Raw genomic sequence first — 23,492 nt, forward strand, 5'->3', positions numbered from 1 at the left:
GTCTTTTTGTGACTGGTTTATTGCACTTAGTATGATGTCCTCAAGGTTTACCCATGTTGTAGCATGTGTCAAAATTTCTGTCCTTTTCAAGGAATAGTAATTTAATTTTTAAATGGCATTTATAACATGCTGTCTTATTTTTAAGCTATGTGTGCATATTATATCTCCCCTGTGGAATTTGAAATTCTGAGTTTCTCTCCCTTTGGAGTACCTATAGCCCAGTGCTTGGCAGGGAGTTTGCGCTAAAGAACATTAGTTGAGAAGATCAAAAGACCAATGCTACCCTATTGCCTTGAGTGGGCACTCCTAGACCTCTCCCTCCCTCCATACCATACCCCCAAAAGGCTCAACAGCAATTTTGTTTGTTTGTTTTCTTACAGACAGGGTCTCACTCTGTCACTCAAGCTGTAATGTAGTGGCGTGATCATAGCTCACGGCAACCTTGAACTCTTGGGCTCAAGCAATCTTCCTCCTCAGCCTCCTGAAGTGCTAGGACTACAGGTGTGCACCACCACACCCAGCTAATTTTTAAAATTTTTTGAGAGATGGGGTCTTGCTATGTTGGCCAGACTGGTCTCAAACTCCTGGCCTCAAGCAATCTTCCTGCCTCAGCCTCCCTAAGTACTGGGATTATAGGCATGAGCCACCATGCCTGGCCTCTATGGCAGTTCAACCTAGTCCGTGTTGTCAAGGAGCGATGAGCAGAAAGGGATTGGTATCAGCAATTTTAGCCTTGTCTTAGCCTTGAACCATGCCCTCATCTTCTCCTGACTTGAGCCTCTGCTTCCTTTTGGGAAATACCTTTGAAACACCTTTCCTGAAACAGGAAAGCTGACCCAATCTTAAAAGAACAGAAAGTCGGGACAGAAAGAGTGAGAAGTGCAGGAGACAAGTCATGCAAGAATGGAAGCTGGTATTTAAATTTGTTATCCTGTTACTTTCTGGGTGTGTGTGTCATCCTTGGTGGGGTTGGTAATGGGGTGGGGGGCAGGGGACTGTGGAGGTCTTGCTATTAATCATACTAAACATCTTTTCTCAGCTTCTCCCCCAAGTCGCCCCTATGGAAGATTTGCCTATTATGCAACTCAGAAACAATAAGGGAAGCCTTGCTAAAATGTGGCTTAGGATCTTGGAGAACTAACTGTAACTTTACGCTTGGTCTGTAATAGCTATTTTTGGAGTTACTTTAGTTAGCTTAGCTCCTAACCCTGCCCTTTCCCTTTGTTCTCCCACAACCATTTGTAAGAGAGGATCATGAAATTAATACAGGCGTTGAGTCAAGCAGTCTGTGTTCCACTGGCGGTGTGACCTGGGGCAGGCCATTTCACCTCACTGAGCCTTAGTTTCCTCACCTGTAAAATGTGAAAAATATCACCTTCCTTACCAGGCTTTTCTGAGGATTTAATGACACCATGTTCAGTGCCCAGTATGGTGTCTGAAACACTGTGGGTGGATAATACCCAGGAGCTTCTTCCTCTTCTCCTCCTAAGTTGACTTGATGCCCCCTTGCTGAAGACTGTGGCTGAACTGACTCAGTTTGGATCCAGGATTCCTGGCTTTGTCTCTTCCCTAGTTGCCCGCCACACCCATGGGCACCCTTAGACAGTTTATCCTTTTGGGACAACTGGACTCATTAGAGAAGGGTATTCTGGGGTGGAATAAAGTCCTCTTCAGTCCTCATGGAGCCTTTTTGAAAGATGAAGTTCTCAAACCCACAAGAGAATTCATAGAAGAGCACACCACCCACAGTTAGATTTCCCTCTCAAGTGCTTTATCTCCACATGGGGCAGATGGCTCTTTGTCTGCATATGTTATTGGAGCTTTTGGAGTCCAACATTCAGAAGAGCTCTAATTTTTGGATTCATATCAGTTTATTAGAGAAGCGTAGTTCTAAGGATTAGCAAATGGGTAGGTGCTCAGACATCCCAGAACAAGCAGAACCATGACAGAAGTTTCTGGAATGATCTCACAGAGTCGGTGCCTTCATGGACCCAGCGGGCCTAAATCCAATAGCCTGGATTTGTCACTTTCCCTTATTCACTTATCAAACTCTTCCCTTTTGGACGTCAGAGAAGGAAAGTGCTTCCTGCAAGGGGGCAATTTGCAAAGCTTCATGGAAGTGGCATTTGAGTGTGACCTTAAAGGATGTGTAGGATTGGAAACCATAGATATTTAGAGGAAGCCTTTCCTGGCAGAAGGAACAGCACCAGCAAAACACAGAAGTGGAAATTAGTAGCAGCATTAATGGAGAATAATTTGGGAAATAAGATACACAAATGGAATAATAAAAATAGCACTGATTAAACATTGTGGGAGTCATTCTGTAAGATGGCCCCTGGTGATCTCTGCCTCCTGTTCTTCATGCCTTATGTAACCCCTCTCCTTGAGTGTGGTCTGGAATTACTGATTCACTTTCAATGCATAGAATGTATCAGAAGTAATGGGATATTCCTTCTGAGAATAGATTATAAAAAAAGAGTGTGACTTCCTTCCTGGCATTTTCACTTGCTCTCTCTTGAACTGTGTGCTCCAAACAAAGCCAGCTGCCATGTTGTGAGGAAGCCCTGTGTGGAGGACAGCATGGTGAGGACGGAGGCCTGCCAACATCCATGTGGTGAGCTTAGATGCACCCCTTTCCAGTTCCAGCCAAGCCTTCAAATGGGACCACTTGACCAGTTGCTTGACTACAATCTCATGAGAGACTTTGAACCAAAAGCTGAGCTGTGTCCAGATTCCTGACCCATATGAATAATGGGGGTAACATGTTTGCAGCAATAGATAACTAACAAACTAACATAAGCACTTAACTATAATGTGCCAGACACTGCAACAGGTCCTTCATAGATCTGATATTTAATCAACAATATTAGGTGGGTATTACTATCCTTTTTTTTTTTTTCAATTGAGAAAACTAAGGTTTAGGCATCTGCCTAATTCCTATTACTATCTAGAAAGTGAAGGATCTGAGATATGAACCTAGGTAGTCTTATTCCTGGGTATATGCCCTGAACATGGACTCTCTACATTCTATAAGCAGTGCCTGCGGTTACAGTTTGGTCCACTTCTGCTGCCCCCTGCATTGCCCCTCCCCACCTTCCCTGAAGTCGCCAGCCACCCAGCCCTCATGTCTCAGCAGAGTCTGAAAGGAGCCCTGGGGATTCCTCTTAAGTGTTTTGAGCAGTCTCACTCTCCATGCTCAGTTGCCTCAGCCCGGCTGTGCCACCCAAATCCAGCTCCGTGCCTCCGTGGACAGCTGTGGCCTGGCCCCTAGGAACCCAGCCTCTTGTCCTTGCCTACTTGCCACCCCTTACCCTTGGCAGTTTCTGGGGTCTTAGAAGCCTGGGATAGTGGTGTAACCCTCGGCTGGGGTAACAGTACCCTTTCCCTGACCCTGGGCTGAAGGTTACTTCCTTGGAGGCCATATCATCTCTTTTAGGACCCCCAAAATACAAATTTTCCATGGATTTAAATCATGGGGCTGGGGGAACCCAAAGGGTCCTGCTCCCACTCTAGGGGACAGAGAACCCTAACCCTGTGGATCTCTCCCTGGTCTGCCCAGCCTTACTCTTCTTCCTCCACAATTTCACTGGATAGGGGGCAGCAGGAGTGGACCAAACTGTAACCGCAGGCACTGCTTATAGAATGTAGAGAGTCCATGTTCAGGGCATATACCCAGGAATAAGACTACCTAGGTTCATATCTCAGATCCTTCACTTTCTAGATAGTAATAGGAATTAGGCAGATGCCTAAACCTTAGTTTTCTCAATTGAAAAAAAAAAAGGATAGTGGTTTGACTGAGGAGTCATGTGAGAGATCCCCTTCTTGGGCCTTTGCAGGGAGGCAGGGGTGGACATGTGTGGGATGCTACGTGCTCAGTCCTGGGAGACTGTGGAATTCCTTCAGATCACAATATCTATTGGCAATGTCATCAAGACCTTTGGCACATTGGCTGAGTCTCAAGAGGTCTATAAATGAATGATTATCTCTGGCTAATATTAAAAACAAAGAAACATACTAATTAAACAGAACCTGAGGAGTTAAAACTGATCCTTCCATCTCTGTTCTCTGTTAACCCTTGGCAGGAATGAGCAGTGCCCTATGGCACAGAATGAGCTTACAATGGGCGGATCAAGGTCCCAAGGCAAGCTTTCCCTGGTGGCAGGAGAACTGGGCACTTGTCCCAGCTCCACCACCTGCTGTCTGGATAATCCTGGAAGGTTCACTTTACTCCCTGAACCTGCTTCCTTTTATATTAAACAGGAGCCTGGAGCAAGTCACCGCCAAGGTCCTTGTAATCTTAACTCTGCGGTTTTATGGGACTTTGTTTAATAATTGTTTCTAGGGCTGGCCGATGAGCAGGGTACTCCCCCTTCCGTTCTGATCCTCTCCTCTGCTCACAGGCTCCCCGGTCCCTCTGCCTCCTCTGGAACCAGTGTTGCTTTATCTGAGCCACGGTTTCATATAGAAGTGCTCTGTGAGTCAGAGGCGGAAGCACTCAAGGCCCAGGAACAAAGTCTTGGGTAAAGGAGCAACATCTGGCTTCCCGAATCATTCTCAACAAGCCAGGAGTTTTCTTTCAGAGGCAAACACAATGTACCAGTCTCTAAACACCTGCAACAGCCCTCCTAATGCCCAATGGGAGGTGGGGAAAGGGGTGGCACAGTGACCACCTAGAAGGAGCCAACTCCCTCCTTCTAGGAATCAGGTGCCACACTGGGGACGATCCTATATGTAGACTCCATTTTATAGAGATGGGAAGTCAGAAAATGCTAGAATCAATACTTAAAACTCAGCTTTTTGATTCCCAAGTTCATGAGAGAAGACATTATTTCATTAATTCACTCCTCACATATTTATTAAAGGAGTCTCAATGGATCATCTGAGTTGGCTTCAGGGTGGTTTATGAAGCAGAGAAGAAAAATGCTTTACTAAGTCACATGGCTAGAGAATGCATTTGACTTGCATTATACATTTAGACACCTTGCTCTGGTAGGACTGACTCAGAGCCCATTTAAAATAAATTCAAGGCCGGGTGTGGTAGCTCATGCCTGTAATCCTAGCATTTTGAGAGGCCAAGGCAGGAAGATAGCTCGAGTCCAGGAGTTTGAGACTAGCCTGGACAAATAGTCAGACCCCCATCTACAAAAAATAAAATAAAATAAAATTAGCTGGGTGTTGTGGCATGTACCTGTGGTCCCAGCTACTCAGGGGGCTGAGGCAGGAAGATCACATGAGTCTGAGAGGTTGAGGCTGCAGTGAGCCTTCATTGCACCACTGCACTCCAGCCTGGGCAACAGAGCAAGACCCATTTTGAAAAATCAAAACTAAAAATAATAACATAAATTCAAGAAAATGACAGTTGGGTTACTCCGTCTTCCTCTGGTTTCTAACAGGACTTCTCCTATTCCAATGGATGTTCTTTGGCCTCCAAAACAGCAGCCCCACCTGGTATTGAAGGGCCGGTGTAGAAACAACCTTCCTTCTATCTTACCCTGGCTGGCTTTATCAGATTTCACTCACTCCCTGGAGCCCCTTGCAAGGACTGGGCTGGGATTGCAGGGCTGAGCAGGAACCGGCTTCTCTATCAACTTCAGGGAAGGGCCTTCTAAACTCCACTCTGCTCCATACCCTCCAGCTAGAAACCCAACCTCCTGCCTTTGGGGAATTTGGCCCCAGTAGGGGCTCAGTGTCTTTTCCACAGGCTCTTTTCCTATGGCCTTTAGGGGGGCACATGACTTTGAGGAAACCAGACAGCTGGGGGGACATGAGAATCAGGGCCGGTGCTTGCAGGAAAGAAAGCAAACGCTCTGAATGTGAACCAGATGGCAGGTCCCCCACGCAAGGCAGGGGACTCAAGAACACTTCCTTTCATGCTAGCAGTACTAGCTGCTCCTACCTTCATGAAATGCATTTTTGAAAGCAGAACAAATGATTGTTCAATTCGAGAAGCCCACAGCCCTTAATACTCATAGTATTTTCACCATCACCCTAGCCCCTGATCAGCTGGAAGAGCAGCAGGGGAGGGGAAGCGCCACTTTGGTTTCTACCTCCCAGCTGGGGCAGGTGCAAGGCAGCACATTCCATCAGCTCCTTGCCCAGAAGGGCAAAATGATGTCTCCTTTCTCCCTCTCTTCCTTTTTCCCTCTCTCCCTCCCTCCTTCCTCCTTCCCTCTTTTCTTTCCTCCCTTCCAACATTTTTTGAGTGAGGATCTTCTGCCAGACATTGTGTAAAATTCGGGGAATCCAAGGTGCAGAGAGGAGGCCTGGCTCTGCCCTCCTGGCCCTTCCAGTCCAGTGGGGAGGAGAGGCCTCCTGCCAAGACATAGCAGCTGAGAGGAACGCTACAAAGAGTTCCTGGGTCCTGCAGGGCGGAGTGACTGAGGTGACCCACCTGGGTGGGGTGGGAACAGGACAGGCTGTCTTGGAAAAGTGATGTTTGGGCTTATACCTGAAGGGGCAAACGCAGGATGGAAGTGAGGGCATCCCAGGTGGAGAAGAGGGCCCGGGCAATGGCTGTGAGGGAGAGCCCAGGAAATGGGAAGGCCACCAGGGTGGCCCAGGGCAGAGAGGTCAGGTGACCAGGCAGGAGACAGGACTGGAGTCAAGTTCGTGTTTATGCTGGGAGCCTGGGGAAGCCGGAGAGAGACTGGAGCGGGAGTGGCCTTCATGGCACACTGGACGGTCTTGGGGCGCCCAGTACAGTGCAAGTGATCGGCTGGGGCCCCTCCGCCCTCCTTGTCAAGCAGTGTCCACGAATAAGGGCGTCCCAGGGGGGCACGTGGGCGAGGAGATGGTGGTGCTGGGGGCAGGGACAGGAACAGAAGGCAGGAGAGTCGCCCTCAGCGTCACCTTCTCTCCCCTCCCCACTCCCGAGGCCAAGCTCCCCAGCAGGAGGCTTCCCTGCCCGCCTCGGCCCCGCTTACACCGCAGGTGCTGTGAGTCACCCACCTGCGTGGTGAGTCAGGGGAGGAGGCGGGGAAGGCAGGTGGGCGGCGCGGCAGGGTGCCCGGCTTCGCGGGGAGGGGAGCGCTCCCTCCCCACGTGCCCCTCCCCCAGGAGCGGCTTCCAGAAACCCGTTTGCCCATCCCCGGCAGGAGGCCTCCGCCCGGCTTCTCGCTCCCTTCCCTCTCCCCGACCCCCTCCCGGGCTGTCAGCCGACTGCCACCGTCACCATGGCTACGCGGCTCCAGCTCAGTTCCACAGTCAGCAGGAGTCGAGCAGGGGAGGCGGCTGTCTCTTCGGTCTTCCTGCTGCACCGGGTTCTTTGAAAATCAGCTCCTAGCTGCATGCTGCGGATTCCAGGCCCAGCCCCTTACCTGGAAGGCTCACCCTGAAAGACGGCAGGATGAGAACCAGGAAACGGGACCACGGGCTTAACAAGGAGGCTTATCTTGCCTGGCTTCCCTTTGTAAGCACGGATGCATACCGGTGTGTTGGACAAGACCGATGAACCAAGATTTGGTGGAAGGCCACCACTGAGTGACTGGAGGTAGATGTGGAAGGCTTTGGTTGCCATAGGCAACTTGAGGCCAGAGAGACCTGGATTCAAATGCGGCTCTTATCAAAGGGATAAACTGGAACAGACAATTTTGCCTTGCTGGGCCTCAGTCTCCTCATCTGTAAAATAGGGATAATCCCCCCTTGGTAGATTGGGATGAGGATTAAAGATAATGTATGAAAAATATTTGGCACCTAGCAGGTGCTACCAAATGCTTATTGTTGTTATTACGGAGTTCAGAGCCCTTTGAGATGCTCCACCAGTGTTTGCTGATTTGAGGGTGGCACAAAAGGCAGTTTTCCCCAACACCAATGGAAAGACACCTTGGAGTGTGAATTTCAAGATGGTGGGGTACAGCAATTCCACCCTCTCGTCCAAAGTCTCATCTCTGCTGGGAGACTATGTGACCCATAACCACACTATAGGAAGATGGTGGAAGGTGAAGGCATAGAGAAGAGGGAGGTCCAAGCTGAGTGCCTACAAACAGGGGTGGCCTACATTGGAGAGGCCAGTTGCTATGGCCCATAGAACCTTGCTAGGTCTCAAGGACTGGAGCATTAGCTGCTGTGGAAGGGAGTAAGGTGAACACAGAGACATTATTTAGAAGTCTTTACAAGTATTTACAACAGGCAGATAGACTTGCAGATCTCAAACCCTACCCTCTCCTGCAGGAGAGGAAGTTTATTTTCTAGAGAAATTGGACCAAAAAGACTTTATGCTAATAACACCAGGTTCAGAGGGAGGGGGTGAGTTTGCATAATGAGTGAGCTCTTCCCCTGACCTAGCCTCAGAACAACAGGGACAGGAAATTGAAGGATTTCTTTTCTGCAAAAACCGGACCCACTCACAAACACACACACAAAAAGCCCATCCCCGGCAGCAGCTGCCCATACATATATTGACGTTTTAAAAATGTTTTATTGTGGGTATATAGTAGGTATATACAGAAAGAGACATTTGGAGGCTCCTAGCAAAAAAGCCCATTATCTATCTGATCACCCTGGAATAAAATCCTATCCATGCACACAGAACTTCCAATCAGCTCTCAGCTCTTCAGGGCCTCCTTAAATTTGAGGGGCAGTCAGGGATCATCACTGAATAAAGTGTCCAACATCACAGAGAATAAAATAATCAAACAGGGAAACAAAAGCATCTAATGAAGGCAGTAGAAATAATGAAAAAGCAGGGGAAGCTGAAGATAAATTATAATAAATATCTTTAGAGGTATAAGGGAAGATGTTACATCCACAGGATGTGATGAAAAAGGAACAAGTAGGACAAGAAGGAGTTCCAGGAAGTTAAAAATACGAGAGCTAACATTTCAAAAATTCCATACAGTGTTGGAAGATAAAGTTTAGGAAATTTCCCTGAAAGTGAAGCAAAGAAGGGCAATAGGAGAAAAAAAAAAAAGATAAGAAATCATAAGAGCAGTTCAGGAAGTTCAATATCCAATAGGTAGTTTTAGAAAGACAGAACAGAGAACATGGTGGTAAGAAAATTATTTAGAAAAAAATACAGGCCGGGCGCGGCGGCTCAAGCCTGTAATCCCAGCACTTTGGGCGGCCGAGACGGGCGGATCATGAGGTCAGGAGATCGAGACCATCCTGGCTAACACGGTGAAACCCCGTCTCTACTAAAAAATACAAAAAACTAGCCGGGTGAGGTGGCGGGCGCCTGTAGTCCCAGCTACTCGGGAGGCTGAGGCAGGAGAATGGCATAAACCCGGGAGGCGGAGCTTGCAGTGAGCTGAGATCCGGCCACTGCACTCCAGCCTGGGCGAGACAGCGAGACTCTGTCTCAAAAAAAAAAAAAAAAAAAGCCATAGAAGAACACAGATCTTCAACTGAAATGCTCCAAATGCCCAAGATAATATCTGATTACAGCCCCATACCAAGATACACAGTTGGGATATTGCATGACTCCTAGAGATGGAAAGAAGATAGTAATAGTTTTCAAAAAGAGAACTAAAACGCTTACACAGAAAGGATCAAGAATTGGAATGACACTGGACTTCCCAATAGCAGCATGGGAAGCTACAGTACATCAGAAAAATGCCTACAATATCCCCAGGGATATTTATTTTTGTCCTAAAATTCTATTTCCAGCCACACTATCAATCAAATATGATTGATAGCATTAGTCACTGCCAATCCATAAAGACATTTGCAAAATACAAAAAAAAATTACATCCAGTGTATCCTTTATTGGGAAGCTACTGGAAGATGCTCTACCAGGAAAAAAGAAGGTTTCTAATTTTTTTTTTTTTTTTGAGACAGAGTCTAGCTCTGTCGCCAGGTTGGAGTATAGTGGCGTGATCTCGGCTCACTACAACGTACTCTGCCTTCCTGGTTCAAGGGATTCTCCTGCCTCAGCCTCCCGAGTAGGTGGGACTACAGGTGCCCGCCACCATGCTGGGCTGATTATTTGTATTTTTAGTAAAGACGTGGTTTCACCATATTGGCCAGTCTGGTCTCAAACTCCTGACCTCATGTGATCTGCCCATCTTGGCCTCCCAAAATGCTGGAATTACAGGTCTGAGCCACCTCACCCAACCAGAAGGCTTCTAATCCAACAAAGGGGAGAGGCACAGGGAGGTTCCAGGATGAAGCTACGGACAGGCTCTAGAACAAGCTAGTCCAGGTCAGAGCAGAGCATTGCAGGGTTCTGGGAAGAATTTCTCCAGGGAAACAATGGAATGATTGTAGCCAGGTTTGAGATGTCAAAAATTGTATAAAATGTTGATTTGCAGGCTTCTCAGAAATATGGAAAGACTCAGATGTTTAGAGAAAACAAAGCAAAAGCAAAACATGGAGGAATTATCAACTCCAGGAAGAAGAAAATGTTGAAATGTACTATCATTTCACTACTTGGCTCAGCAGTAAACAATGTTTACATTATCATAATAATGAAAGTGCTACATGTGGATTTAACAAAAAAATTGATAAACAATTAGAAGGATAGAAAGCAAAGGAAGGGGAGGAGTAAGTAATCCAAAACATTCACTTACTATAGTGGGAAATAAGTGAATCAAGAGAGAGAAGTATTTGCCTGCTATCTAAAAATATAAATGTAAATATATATATAAAAATCTATGAATGTTGCTTCTGAGGAACAAAAGGAAGAGGGGGTAGGAAGGTAGTCAAGGGACTTCTACATGTATTTTGTTCTTTTTTTTTTTTTATTTTTTGAGACAGAGTCTCGCTCTGTCACCCAGGCTGGAGTGCAGTGGCTCAATCTTGGCTCACTGTAACCTCTGCCCCCTGGGTTCAAGCAAATCTCCTGCCTCACTCAGCCTCCCTCGTAGCTGGGATTACAGGCATGCACTACCATGCCCAGCTAATCTTTGTATTTTTAGTAGAGACAGGGTTTTGCCATGTTGGCAAAGTTGGTCTCAAATTCCTGATCTCAAGTGATCCACCCACTATGGCCTCCCAAAGTGCTGAGATTACAGGTGTGAGGCACCGCGCCCTGCCGGATTTTTTTTTTTTTTTTTTTTTTTTTGAGATAAAGTCTCACTCTGTCGCCCAGGCTGGAGTGCTGTGACACGATCTCGGCTCACTGCAAGCTCCGCCTCCTGGGTTCACGCCATTCTTCTGCCTCAGCCTCCCGAGTAGCTGGGACTACAGGCACCCGTCACCACGCCCAGCTAATTTTTTGTATTTTTTAGTAGAGACGGGGTTTCACCTTGTTAGCCAGGATGGTCTTGATCTCCTGACCTCTTGACCACCCGCCTCAGCCCCGCAAAGTGTTGGGATTACAGGCACCTCACCTAATTTTTTTGTATTTTTTGGAGAGATGGGTTTTCACCATGTTGCCCAGGCTAATCGCAAATCCCTGGGCTGAAGTGATCCTCCCACCTTGGCCTCCCAGTGTGCTAGGATTACAGGCGTGAACCATGGAGCCTGGCCAACAGAGAGGTTCTGTTAGCAGGGAAGGATGGAAAGGAAAAGCATGTAGGGTACAATTACCAAAGTTCGACTGCAGGACATCTCCTCTGCCCTCCCTTTGAGATCTAAATTGCTGGTTGAAACCTCTTTGGCTCTCCTCTCTCTAAGCCTGGTGGAAACTGTTGTAACTATGCCCATGGGGGGAAAGGGTGTTGATATGGGAGGAAGCTGGGAGATCATCTAGTCTAACCCCCTCACTTCACTGAGCCAGAGAGAGGATGTGCCAGGACCCCCCAATCCAAGTCCCACATTCTTTCCACCACTTCAACAAGGAAACAACTGTGATTGAGGTTATTTAGGTGGCAAATGGACACATTTACCTTTGGCATACAGAATACAGTTGTCCATGTTGGCCTAGCATGACTGTCGGCTGTGTGAGTTTGCTAGGGCTGCCATAACAATGTACCACACACTGAGTGGCTTAAACAACAGAGATGTATTGTCTCTCAGTTTTGGAGGCTAGGAGTTCATGATCAAGGTGTCAGCAGGGTTGGTTCCTTCTGAGGACTGTGGGAAAGAACCTGTCCCATGCTCTCCCCCAGCTTCTGGTGCCTCGCTGGCAATCTTTGGCATTTCTTGGCTAGTGGATCTCTGCCTTCATCTTCACACGGTGTCCTCCCTGTGTTTTTCTGTGTCCAAATGTCCTCTTTTTATAGAGATAACACCCCTATTGGATTAGGGCCCACCCTGCCTCAGTATTACTTCATCTTTATCTTAACTAAACTAATTGCATCTGCAAAAACTGTTTTCCCTCCCTCCCTCCCTCCCTCCCTCCCTCCCTCCCTCCTTCCCTCCCCTTCCTTCCCTCCTTCCTTCCCTCCTTCCTTCCTTCCTTCCTTCCTTCCTTCCTTCCCTCCCTCCCTCCCTCCCTCCCTCCCTCCCTCCTTCTTTCCTTCCTTCCTTCCTTCCTTTTCTCTCTTTCTTTCTTCCTTTCTTCCTTTTCTTCAGGGTCTCACTCAGTCACCCAGGCTGAAGTGCAGTGGCATGATCATGACTCACTGCAGCCTCAACCTCCTGGGCTCAAGGAATCCTCCTACATCATCTTCCTGAGTAGCTGGGACTACAGGCACACACCACCACACCCAGCTAATGTTTTCATTTTCTATTTTTGTAGAGTTGAGGTGTCTCTATGTTGCTTAGGCTGGGCTCGAACTTCTGGGCTCAAGCGATCCTCCCGCCTCGGTCTCCCAGAGTACTGGAATTACAGACATGAGCCACCGCACCCAGCTGACTATTTTCTTTAAATAAAGTCTTATTCTGAAGCACTGGGGGTTAGAACTTCAACATATAAATTTGGAGATGGGGAGGGATACACAATTCAACTCAAAACACTGATGGGATAAACTCAGGTGCTGTATGTTTCCCATGGGAAGTGTAACCTTGAAGATCTTCCAGTTGCATCTTGCTTTTTGACTCTTGGCTTAAAACTCTGTATAAAGCAGTAGATCCACCTAAAAGATTTTATTGGCCCAGGTGAGACCAGGAATCTGTCTCTTTTTTCCTGAGATGGCATGTTGCAGCCTGAGTTCTGTTATGGCAACTATAGAAAATCTTTGACGGGCCTCTAATCTGCTTCAGTGGACACACCTGTGTCAGCTGTGACCTCTCTGTGAGTCATATTTTGCCTTCAGAAGGATCTGAAAGTGTATTAGCTGGCTGAAAACTCCTAAAAAATGCAGCCACCTGGGGGAATAATGCGTCTTACAGCTTTAGAAGCACAAGGTATTTGTGGACAGATAATGGAATTCAAGAGAATATGGGAAAAGCTTGATGTCATTGCAAGTCTAGGGAGATGTATTCAGTCATTTATTTATTCATACATTTTTTTAGGAAGTTCTTATTGAGCACTCAAGATGAGCCAGACACTGTGAAAATCCAGCGAGAAAGAAAACCATACAAGCGATTTCTAATTGTGATAAATGATGCAAAGGCAATTCACAGTCTGCAATAATAAGGCACAATATGGATATCGAGTTTTAAAGGTGTTCCAGGAGCCCTCTGTAATGAGGCACCATTGAAGCTAAGACCTGAAGGGCTTAGAGATGCATTCCAGGTGGCAGGGCAACTTGTGTACCGGCCGTGAGTTGGGGATGAACTTGGTGTGTTTAAGGAAAAAGTAAATATTCAATGGAGGAGGAAATAGGTGAGTTGGAGAGTGAGGTGTGGGCATGGACAGGGAAATAGGATGCTATGCAATAGATGAAAAGCCCCTGAGAAATTTCAAGCAAGAGAGTGACATGATTTGACTTCTGTTTTGAAAACAATGTCTCCCCACCCATCAGAATGGCAAAGATTAAAGTTTGAAACACACAAAGATGTGGGAAACAGACAGACTCATCTATTGCTGTGGAAGTATAAACTGATGCAGACCCTAAGGGGAGAAATGTGGCAGTATTTATCAGAACAAAAAATGCACATACCCTTCAACCCAGCAACTTTTCTTTCATGAATTTATCCTGCATGCAGTATGTTTTAAAATCAATATATGGAATGTTACTCATTGCAACATTGTGTATAACTACAAAAGACTGGAAAAGACCTAAATATCAATGAAGGACTAAATCTAACAATATCAACCAGTGAGGATTTGGATAAACATACATTGTTTATCCACACAAGGTGCTGCTGGGCAGCTGTAGGGATTGAGTGAGCTCTTTATGTACTGATACTAGTCAGTCTCTGACATATACATATAGTCAGTTCTTAAAACCACATGTATAGTGTATATATCATTTGTATAAGTAGAGGATGTGTGCGTGTGTATGTTTGCTTGTGTGTCCATTGGGTCCTCTAGGAAGCAGATACTAGGTTGGAATTAGAAATGCAAAAGATTTATTGGGGGAAATGACCATGCAGGAAACAGGGGAGAGGGGCAAGCAGTAGGGCAGGAAGAGCTCTTAGATCCCAAGGCTGGTCTGAAGCCTGGAAAAGGATTGGGAGAAAGAAGGAGGATGGGGTAGGAAGAGCCTCAGACTGCAGTGCAACTCTAGAGTATATCTCAGCCATAGAGCCAAGAGTACCATTAAAGGAGTCTTGATCAGGCAGAACTGGCCCTGCTCAAGGCCTTCCGCTGGGCTGTCACTGGCTGGGAGCAACCTGGGGAGAATGTGGCCTCAGTGTGACCACTGTGGTGGGTTTCTAAGTACAGCAGCCAGAGGCTGTCAGCTGACACTCCTCACTGTAGGTTCTTTCTTGAAGACAGGTGTGTGCCGCCACTCCATGGCTGCCACAGATTTATATGTATGGAGCACCTCAGGAAGGATGTAAGGTACAACGTTGCATACCGGCTACTCCGGAAGAGAGGAAATGGGTGGCCGGACCCCAGAAGTGGGAGGCAGACTTTTCACTATGTCCTCCTTCCCACTATTTGAATTTTTTTTCAACATTTAATTGAGTGGCATTTAGTGCGTTCAAAATGTCATGCACCACCACCTCTGTCAGTTCCAAAACATTTTCATCACCCCAAAATGAAACCCTATACCCATTAAGCAGTGACTCCCCATTCCCTCTTCTCCCTCCCTCCCTCAAATGCTGGCAACCACCAATCTGCTTTTCGTCTCTGTGGATTTGCCTATTCTGGATATTTCATATAAATGGAATCATACAATACCTGACCTGTTTCATCTGGCCTTTTTCACTTAGCATAATGCTTTCAAGGTTCATTCATGTTGTGGCATATATTGGTACTTCATTTCTTTTTATGGCTGAATAATATTCCACTGTATGAATACACCCTAATTTGTGCATCCATTAATTCATTGATGGACATCTAAGCTATTTCCACCTTATGGCTACGTGGATTAGCACTGCTAGGAATGTGCCTGTCTGTGTATTTGTTTTTTGGCTATACACCTAGAAGTGGAGTTGCTGGATCATATGGTAATTTCATGCTTGACTTTTGGTGGAAATGCTGAACTATTTTCCAAAGCAGCTGCATTGTTTTACACTCCTATCAAGGTTCTGATTTCTCCACATCCTCACCAGCACTCGCTATTTGTTTGGTTTTTGGATAGTGGATGTCCTAATGGGTAGGAGATGGTATCTCATGGTTCTGAGTTGCATTTCCCTTATGATTAGTGGCTTGAGCATCTTTTCCTATGCTTATTGTACATTTGTATGTCTTCTTTGGAGAAATGTCTACTCAGGTCTTTTGCCCATTTTTTAGTTGGCTTTCTTATCTTTTTGTTGGTAAGCTGTCAGAGCTCTCTATATAATCTGGATACTAGGCCCTTATCATCATTTGAATTTTATTCCATGTAAATTTGTCACCACCTCAAAAAGGAAATAAAATATAAGATGCTAAAGAATAAAGAAGTCTTGACTGTGGACAATAAGTGCGTGTGGAAGCCCGGGGACTAGTCGCTAAGCTAGCTCAGTGTCCAGGCTGGAGACGGTGGTGGCTTAGGCACGGTGGGGACAGTGGGGATGGAGAGAATTGGGAAATGTGAGATGGGAATATGGTTTGGATGTAGGGGTGTGAAGAGAGAAAAGGAGGAATCAGGGTTCTTGTTTGAACTTCTGGGTGGGGGTGCCATTTACCTAGAGGAGGGGCAGGCTTGGGACAGGGTGTAGGAGTAAGGAATGAGGGCTTGGCTTTGGGCATGTTAGGTCTGAAGCGCCTGTGAGTCACCTAAGTTGCGAGGCTGCACCGGGAGTGTGATCTGTGAATGTGCAGTTTAGATTTCCTGCTGATCCTTTCCCCTCAAAATACTGCCAGTATCTGGAGAGGACAACTGGCTGTTTCCAGGTGGGGAGAGGAGGCAGATATGCTCCTGGGAGGGCAGAGAGGAGGAAAAAGGCCTGACGTCAGATCGTGGTTGATTCAGGTGCCCACCCGAGGGGTCTTAAGCTTGAGAATGGCATGACATGGTTTGTGTCATGGAAAGATCTCTCTGGTGGCAACAGAACAGACAAATGGAAGGGAGGTCAGAAGGAGGCACAGGGGAGAGTATGAGAGTGGAAGCAGCGCAGGGCCTGTGGCTGTGGAGATGAGGGTATGGCCTGGATATGGCTGGGATATGGGATGGGGAGGGGTGGGCGGGCTAGAGCCACTCCCAGCTTTCTGGCCTGAGTTTCTGTGCGGGCAATGGCACCAAGTCCCAAAAGCAAATGGAGGAGGAAGGGCAGGCTGTGTTGGAGGAGAAAGAAGGAAGCCAATCCTTAAGTAGCATAAACCTGACTCTGTTCTCACGGACAGGCCTGTTGTGGTGAGAATGCATTTCTCATGCTGGCTCTTGCCACACCACACGGCAGTCTTGTGCCGGGAACGTTAGGAGATCCTCATTCCACCAGGGTCAGCGACTCTTCCCTTCCTGGCCCCCACATCAGTCCTGTCACCTTAAATATCCTGCCGTCACACATCTTGCTTCAGCCACCTTCCTGACCCTGCTGCACACACCCCTGCAATGTCTGTCGACCTGTCCCCACCTTCAGTGCCCCCATCAGTCCTTGACACAGAGGCCAGTCTACATCCTTACATTCTGCCATCAGTTACTGCCTTCTCCCCACCTTCTTGTCAAAATCCAGTAACTTTTGCTGCCTGAGAGTTAAGCTTCGTGGTCCTCACATTCTGAGCTCCCCCTTCTTTTCACCTGTTAATACATTTATCTTCTTTCCAGGCCCAGCCAAAGTCCTTTCCTCCTGCAACCCTCCTCCCTCAAAGCAGCCCTCCAAGAAGCCTTCTCAGGGCACACTGAGCTCCTTTCCCTGAGCTCCGCAGGTCCTGCAGTCTGCTGCAGAATCCACACTTCCTGACATGGGGCCCTGGGCTCTTCCTTGCCTTCCCTACTTGGCTCTTGGAGGTGGACACCAAGACTTGTGTCTAGAGAAGTCTTCACAGAGAAGCCAGGTCACTGAGGGAGACAGTGACCATCTGCCTCTGCTGTCCCCGTGCCACCGCTCTGTGCTCTTGGCTCCCAACCTATCCTCCCTGGATGCTTGTCTTGATAGACAAGAAAGACTGCCCACCATAGCCCTTGGCCTGGCTCTGCTGCTCCCCAGTCCCCATGGCCAGCTGTTCATTCTCAGCAGCCTTGGTGGTGTGCGAGCAGACCTGATGGAGGATCCTACACTGAGATCCCCCAGACCTCACCAGGGAAGTTGGTTGCCACGGGTGGTGCAGAGCTGCGTGGACAGGGATATGGCTGAGATCATCTTTCCCTTTCCCTCCTGCCCCTTCCCATCCTTCCTCACAGCTGCAGCCCCTGGCTGTGAATCACAGGAAGGCAAGCACTGGTTTGTGGAAATACCTAAGAAGGCCGTTCCGTTCCTCTCCTCTCCTCTCCTCTCCTCTCCTCTCCTCTCCTCTCCTCTCCTCTCCTCTCCTCTTCTCTCCTCTGCCCTCCTCTCCCCTCCCCTCCCATCCCTTCCTTCCTTCCTTCTTTCCCTTTCTTTCTTTCCTTCTTTCTTTCTCTTTCTTTCTTTCTTTCTTTCTTTCTTTCTTTCTTTCTTTCTTTCTTTCTTTCTTTCTTTCTTTCTTTCTTTCTTTTTTTCTTTCTTTCTTTCTTTCTTTCTTTCTTTCTTTCTTTCTTTCTTTTCTTTCTCTCTCTTTCTTTCTTTCTTTTCTTTCTCTCTCTCTTTCTTTCTTTCTTTCTCTTTCTTTTCTTCCTTCCTTCCTTTCTTTTTCTCTTTCTTTTCCTTCCTTCCTTCTTTCTCTTTCTTTTCTTTCTCTCTCTCTTTCTCTATTTCTCTTTCTTTCTTTCTTTCTCTCTTTCTCTCTTTCTTTCTTTTCTCTAAATATTAACTGGAAGAGCTTAGGCTCAAGAGTTGGGAGAAAATCATTACTTTCCTCAGTAAAACTAAAGCTCAGACCTTCCAAGTTTAGCTACAATGGAAGATTTTCTACAAAGAGGGCGGGGGCATTTTCACTCGAATCTCTCACTCTTCTTCCCAGCATCAGTTTCCACTGGGCTCTCTCTTTCCAAACTGACCACACAAGAAGTGTGTTTAAACAAGAAGTGGCTGAAAGCTTGGGGATACCTAAGAGTTAGTCTGCTGTTTACACAGTGAGATGGCTCAGCCTGGCTGTGTAGACGTCACCTGCTCATTGGCCCTTAGGCCAAGGCTTACTGGAGCTACCAAGGAGTCTAGAATCCTCCAGTTCCCCGCTTGGATCTCATATGGGCCCCGCACTCCTGCAGGAGGAACCCACAGTGCACCAGCCATTTAGTCCTCACAAGCAGGCAGGGTGGAGTTGGGCAGGATTCAAAATGAGGTGGCCTGAGAGGCACCACCTGAGCTGATTCCCCGCAGACGATGAGGGGCTGCTGTCCTGCTGGTGTGACATGAGGGTCACTGGACAGACCCCCTTGTCCTCAGATCATCTTCTCTCCTCCTTCTCAAGGTGCCTAAAATGGCTCCATTCAGGATTTGCACTGCTGAACTTACTGTGTTTTGGCCTTCAAAAATTCCCTAATAAACGCAAATACTCCATAGTCTGGTAACACTTTCCCTTTGACTGATGAGTCTGGATGAGGCAGAAAAAAAGAGAGTTTTATTTTAACCATTTTAAAGTGCACAATTTAATGACTTCCAGGACATTGACAGTGTTGCACAACCATCACTTCTAACTCCAGAACATTTTCATCACTCCAAAAAGAAACCCTATACCCATTAAGCAGTAACTATCTATACCCACCCCTCCAAAGTTCCTGGCATCCACACATCTAGCTGCTTGCTTTCTCTTTCTTTCTTTTTTTTTTCCTTCCTTCCTTCCTTCCTTCCTTCCTTCCTTCCTTCCTTCCTTCCTTCCTTCCTTCCTTCCTTCCTTCCTTCCTTCTTTCCTCCCTTCCCTCCCTCCCTCCCTCCTTCATTCCTTCCTTCCTTCCTTTCCTTCCTTCCCTCCCTCCCTCCCTCCCTCCCTCCCTCCCTCCCTCCCTTCCTTCCTTCTTTCTTCTTCTTTCTTTCTTCTCTTTCTTTTTTTTGAGACAGAGTTCCACTCTTGTTGCTCAGACTGGAGTGCAATGGCACGATCTCAGCTCACTGCAACCTTCACCTCCCAGGTTCAAGCAATTCTCCTGCCTTAGCCTTCCAAGTAGCTTGGATTACAGGCATGTGCCACCATGCCTGGCTGATTTTATATTTTTAGTAGAGACGGGGTTTATCCATGTTGGTCAGGCTGGTCTCGAATTCCCGACCTCAGGTGATCCACCTGCCTTGGTCTCCCAAAGTGCTGGGATTATAGGCGTGAGCCACTGGGCCCAGCCCACAAATCTGATTTCCGACTCTATGGATTTGCTTATTCTGGCCATTTTGTATAAATGGGACCCTATAATACATGTCCTTTTTCATCTCACTTCGACTTAGCATCTTGCTTTCAAAGTTCGTCCATGCTGTAGCGTGTATAGTACTTCCTTTTTATGGCTGAATAATATTCCATTGTTTGGATATATCACATTTTGTTTATCTGTTCATCAGTTGATGGACATTTGGGTAGTTTCCAAGTTTGGGCTATTAGGAATAGAACTGCTGTGAACTTCCATGTACCAGTTTTTGTTGGAACACCTGTTTTCGATTCTCTTGGATCTATACAGTACCTAGGAGTGGAATTGCTGGGTCATGTGGTAACTCTACCTTTGACCTTTTGAGGAATTGCAGACTGTTTTCCAGGAACAGAGATTTTTAAGAATGATATGTTTTGAGAGGGGAGAGGAAGCCCAGACACCGGTGCTGCCAGGGGGTGAGAAGGTTAAACAAGGAGCTCAAAAGGGGAAGAGGGGAAGGTTCGAGGCAAATTACCCAACTTTCCAGTCTGTCCCAGAAGCTGGATGACTGTGGTAGTCAACAGCCACATTTCTCCCCAGATCCTTCCCATCTCTCTGCCTACCACCCAGTGCCTGGCACAGAGTGCTTGCTGGTAAACACTGGTTGGACACATAGCTATCTACTGAGCACCAGCTCTGACCCTCACTGTAGTGCCACCATCCTCCGTTCCATTTTCTCCCAATGTCTCCATCTTTGCCTCCTCTGGCTTGAAGCAGAGCTTTGTTCCAATGTCCTAGTTGTGTCTCGGGCATACGAGTGCAGCAGTCCTTACCCTTTCCAGAGCATGGTGCATTTGGAGGCTGGGCGCTTACAAGGTGAAGGCAAAGATGCAAGCCAGGGAGCACACATTGAGATGGAGGAAAGAGACTGTGACTGGGAGCATAATTACTCACAGGAGTTAAGGCAAGGGGGCATACCGGGCAGCATGAAAGTTTGGATTGCTTTGCAGTGCTTACCTGTGAGGCTGGGCCATGAGGTGCCCCTTCCTCTTCTGCCTCTCCTCAACCTGGCTGTCTGAAGAAATTGCCAGCTCCCTCTAGGGAAAAGCAACCAGCAGCCTAGGATGGAAGTCAAGGAGAAGACACAGGCCTCAGAGCTGGGGAGTGGGGAAGGGCAAGGGGAGTAGCAGAGTCTGAGAGATTGAGAACCCAGAGGGAAGTAGTAAGGAGAGAGGAAGATCTCAGGTGAGGGTTGGCAAGCTGAGGGTAGGGGCCACACACTGGGACATTTGGAAGGTCTTCCCCCTATTTACTGGGTCATTGTTTCCTACAGCCTACTTTTCTCAGGATATCCAAAGTGACTCTTCTAGAATAGGACCCAGATCATGCCACTCCTGCACCCCAACACTTCTGCGATTTCCCATCTCACTCAGATTAAAAGCTAAAGATTATAAAATGGCCCACCCGGCCCTCCGTAATCTGGCCCCCCATCCAGACCCTCCACTCCTTCTCTGACCTCTTTTCTGCCCTCTCCCCCTCTTTCCCTCAGCTTCCCTACCTCCTGCTGCTCCTGAGACGTGCCTCGGGGCCTTTGCATGCCCTTTTCTCTGCCAGCTAAACCTTCCCCTGATGCCCATGTGGCCAGGAGACTCACTTTCTGCACTTCTCTGCTCAAATGCTACCATGTGGGCGAAGCCTTCCTTTACCACTGCTTATAAAATGGAAACTCTACCCCCACCCTTTGCACCTTCTAATCCCCATTCTCTGCAGTATTTTTTCTCTACAGAATGCACGATCTGGCACACTTTAGATTTCCTTTGCTGTCTTTTTTATTAGGATGTTACTGCAGAAAGGCAAAGAGTCTATTTTGTTCTCTGATATATCCCCAGTCACTAAACCAATATTGGGCACACAGTAGGCCTTCAATATCGTGAAGTGGATGAATAAACAAATAAATTATTGAAAACTTTTTTTTTCTGGAAATCAATATATTTATGTAAGAAAAGTCTTAAAAATCACTTGGATTCTTAGCGCCTTGTTTTGTTTCAAAACTCATCATGGAAAAATAATTTTATTTTCATGGTTGGGAACTACAACGACAGGCAGCGGCCAGAATCTCTGGGTACCTGTCTCTGACCACACTGTGCCTTTCTCCAGTGTCTTAGCAGAGGCGTCGTCCCACAGTAGAGGCTACTGTGCATGAGGTGCTGCTGCTGCAAGCTGCCTGTCGACTCTGTAACCATCACCAGGAGTTTTCCTCCTGCTAGCGTGCTGCCAAGTATTGTCTCTTCTCATAGATCATGCTGGCTAAATCTGAGGTTAGAATTCAGGGGAAATTCTTCTGAAATTTTGGAACCAGGAAAGACCACATGGCTGCCCACCGCAGAGAGGGCCTGACCACAGAACCCAGAACGTCTGACACAGTGAGCCTTCTTTGCTCTGAGAGACCTGCTACCCTCTATGGGCCACAGAGCCAAACTGTAGCTTAGCTCCCTGCTTTGCATTTGGGGAGAGTGTGAGATTTGCACCCAAACTGGCCAAGATACTTAATGTTGAGGTCAGCTAAGAGAAGTGAGAGGAGTGTGTGGAGGGGTGGGGGGGTCAGGGGAGAAGAGAGAGGGAGAGAGAGAAAGATTGCAAGAGCGTCTGTGTTCTTGTGGTCCAGTGGGGGTGGGTGGTGATGGCTCAGGGCTGGGGAGGAAGAGCACATGGGTTTGGGAGTTAGTAGTCAGTGCAATGTGGGTTCAGGTCCTAGCCAGCCCCCTATGATATGTACAACGATGGGAAAGTCATTTCACTTTGGTAAGTGTCCCGTTCATTAGCTGTCAAATGGTAGGGGTTTAGCCAAATAATGCTTCAGATACCTTCTAGTTAAAAAAGAAAAAAAAAAAAAAAAAAAAAAAAAGCACAAAAATTCTATAGTCTCAATATCCAAGGCTGTATTTAGGCCACTACACATTGTCCACTAAAGATTTTTTAAACATGTCTTTGGCCATGTTAAGCTGAATATTTCTACTGTCTCTGGAATGGAGGTTGCACTTTGGAGAACTGGGAGGTTGAGGGGGAGTCTTTTCCCTTCCTGCTCACCCTGTCTGGGTCCACTGACCCCCTGATTATAAAGTAGAGGGTGTGAGTGCGTGAGTGAGTGAGTGTGTGTGTGTGTGGCAGTGGAACATGCCAGAATGACAGGCTCCCAGCCATGGTCTTTGGGTAGGCAGAAAATGTGCAGAAAAGACGATGTCCGTCATCGTGGCCCTGGCAAGGGGAGCTAGCCCGTGCTTCTCACACTCAGTGTGCTGCTGCTCCTCAGGACTGGCTGCATCCTGAGGCTGGGCTGGCGGCCTCTATTGTTTCTCAGGATCCCAGCAAAGCGGCCAGAAGGTGAGGGAAAGAAGTGAGTGAGTCTGCCTCCTCCTCTGTTTGACTCATGGTAACTTGTCAGCACATTGACAGGTTTTTTGTTTTTCAGTCAAATGGCACTTTTGTTGGATGTCTGAGTGAAAAGCATAGTACACTCACATAATCAAAGCCCTGCTGTGTGTGGGGAGCGGGGTGAGGGGCAGTCAGTCTTTATTGTGTGAGCAATTGTATATTCCTGAAAGCCAGAATAATTTGAGGCACAAAATCTAAATAGATTTCTGCTGCTATTAGATTGCTTGAATGCATTTTATGAGAGAGATTGAGAGAGAGAGAGAGAGAGAGAGAGAAGCAGCTGCTTTTGCTGGTCTTCCCCCTGACCTTTGAGATGGTTGGCAGCTCACCTTGCAGGGTACAGTGGTTCGGGCGGGGAGGAGCTGTGTGGTGTGGGCGTGGGACGCTCAATGCTCCTCCAGGACAAAAGCTCTG

At 47.3% G+C, this 23,492-nt stretch overlaps 1 long non-coding RNA gene across 1 annotated transcript in view; it reads left to right on the top strand.

The window, feature by feature from the left end:
- LOC115899721 overlaps nt 1-23,492 on the top strand; it is a 58,864-nt gene that overhangs the window by 22,394 nt on the left and 12,978 nt on the right. The window lies entirely within an intron of this gene.

Source organism: Rhinopithecus roxellana, chromosome 9, assembly GCF_007565055.1.
Source record: "Rhinopithecus roxellana isolate Shanxi Qingling chromosome 9, ASM756505v1, whole genome shotgun sequence".
NCBI classification, from domain to species: Eukaryota; Metazoa; Chordata; class Mammalia; order Primates; family Cercopithecidae; genus Rhinopithecus; species Rhinopithecus roxellana.